Genomic DNA, 2,659 nt, shown 5'->3' with positions numbered 1-2,659 from the left:
CAATTGTTATTTCAATTTACTTTATATATATATATATATATATATATATACACATTCAATTCATTTATATATATAATATACTTATATATATAATGTATATATTAGATATAAGTATATACAATTTACATATATATATATATATATATATATATATATATATATGCCTATTCAGGTTGTCTATTTTTCTTGTGTGAGTTATGGCAAATTGTGTCTGTCAAGTAATTGGTCCACTTCATCCAGTATACCAAATTTGTAGGTGTAGACCTTTTCATAGTATTTGTTATCCATTTAATGTCCATAGGGTCTGTAGTGATATCCCTCTTTCATTTCTGATACTCATATTTATATTCTATCTTAGTTTTTCTTAGTTAGCCTGGTTAAAGGATTATCAATTTTATTGAACTTTTCACAGAACCAGCCTTTGGTTTCTTTGATTTCCTCTATTGATTTCTTATTTCAATTAATTCACTTCTACTCTAATTCCATTATTTCTATTTTTTTAACTCTGTAGCTTGACATTGCCTTTATTTTTTTTAATTTTTTTAATGTTGATTTGTTTTTGAGAGAGAGAGAGACAGAAACACAGCACAAGTAGGGGAGGAACAGAGAGATAAAGAGATCGAGACACAGATTCTGAAGCAGGCTGCAGGCTCAGAGCTGTCTGCACAGAGCCAGAGGCAGGGCTCAACCCCACAAACCATGCGACCATGACCTAAGCTGAAGTCAGCACTTAACTGACTGAGCCACTGAGCCCTTGCCTTTATTTTTTTATTTATTTTTTCTCAACTGTAGCTCTTCCATTAGGAATTTCAGACCATTTTTTTATTAAGTTCTTATTCCCTCCTCTCTGCTCCACTTAGGGCTTGTTTGAAAAAGGTTTAAGTTTTATAAGTTGTTAGGAAATTATATTTTCATTTACATGTGATTTATTTATAAAGCACTCAAAATTGTAGCTCATAGGTATATGACTTCTGAAAATAAAATGAAACTTTAACATACTTTTTGTTCTATAAAAAATTTATGCATACATGCATATGAACAAAACATATTTTATTATTTGTTAAATTTCACATGAACAGTAAGAAAAAAAGTCAACAAATATATTAATATCTCCAAAGATAATGGATGTCACCTAACATCCAACTGCTAACCTTACAAATTCAAAATTGTTACTAAAATCCAGGTTCTAAAAACTTTCAGAAATGCTTTTGTGTTAATATGTTTATCATCTCAAAATGAGATCATGAAAAGAATGTGCATCGCATCAAAACTAGTATAAAGATAGCCACTTGTGACTTAAATGTGTAAAACAGTCATCGTTTTTACTTAAAATGCATATTTCTGCCTCCCTTACATTGTATCAGAATCTCAAGGGATCTTCTAGGAACTGGAATATACAGAATGATGGCATCTAGCCAACAGGCCAGTCAAAACTAGGGCTTTATCATAATCCATAATGAGTGTAGGGCAAAAGGTTGACTCAAAATATCCATTCACATACTAGAGTGGTCAAAGGAGAAAAAGCAGCAATGTATATCCCACCTTTTTTAAATAGACGATATAGTCTTCACCTATAAACTCCACTACAACAAAAGAACAAAATGGCTTTAACTTTTGACGTGAGATATTCAGAATTACTAGTTTTTAATGAAACATAAATACCTTAGAAAATATCATTCCGCTTTTCAGGTTGCTCTGATGCCAATAAAACTTTTATCTTCTTTAATGGGTCATAGCCAGACTCCAAAGTGTAGAACAATTTCCAGAAAAATTGGAACATAAAGTGTTGAGTTCGATTAAGATACTATCACATCTCCTTCATCATCTCCAGTGTTGCCAATGTGCATGTTGTCATCATCTCCAGGACCAAATGTATCTACTTTATTGAATTTAGCATGCTCTGGAAGCTCATTATGCCTTGAGTCTTCTGGCTTCATCTACACTGTGTTTTAAAATTGCATCAGCTTCATTATCCAGGTAATCTCCTAGACCAACCAATATAATGTCTGAGATAGTTATCCAAACCTTTTTTTTCTCACTTTGTCTCTGAGGTACCATAACCTCTTAATGCCATCAAAACACTGCTAATTGTCCATTTTCCAACATTTCGATTATTTGAGCATATTGCTATCCATCATTTTTGAATACCAGCTCTCTTCAGATGCATTCTTATTCTTACCTCTGTGTCTAATTTTACCTCCTTTATTTTTATTCTTGGGCATGGCAGTGACTGTGGCTTTAAGACAAAAACGTCTCTGAGTCCAATCTAGGTGGCAAGGATTCCTTCAAGAGGTCTGAGGGGGTACATGGGACATAGATGGTGGGGGAAGCTAGGCCATCAAGCATGGGAAAGTCTCACAACCCAGGTCTTCTGAGATGCAGTTGCACCCATTATTATTTCTTTTATTCTGCTTACTTTCGATTTAATTTGCTATTTTTTTCATCTTCTAAGGTGGAAATGTAGCTCTTTCTTCTTTTCTAATATATGCATTTAATGCTACAAAATTCTTACCAAGTACTGCTTTTGCATCCAGCAGATTTTAATAAGTTGTGTTTTCATTTAGTTGAAAATAGTTTTTCATTTCTCTTTAGTTACTTCTTTAATCCATATATTATTTAGAAGTATGTTGTTTAGTCTTCATGTATTTGGGGATTTTTC

General features: G+C 32.5%; 1 pseudogene; it reads right to left on the bottom strand.

Annotated features, from left to right (window-relative positions):
* Positions 1 to 1,796: 1,796 nt before the first annotated feature.
* LOC125921554 (eukaryotic translation initiation factor 1A, Y-chromosomal-like) lies at positions 1,797 to 2,222 on the bottom strand (annotated as a pseudogene).
* Between the last annotated feature and the right edge of the window lie 437 nt (positions 2,223 to 2,659).

This window comes from Panthera uncia, chromosome C2 (assembly GCF_023721935.1).
Source record: "Panthera uncia isolate 11264 chromosome C2, Puncia_PCG_1.0, whole genome shotgun sequence".
Taxonomy (NCBI): Eukaryota; Metazoa; Chordata; class Mammalia; order Carnivora; family Felidae; genus Panthera; species Panthera uncia.
This window is presented reverse-complemented; position numbering and strand designations above follow the sequence as displayed.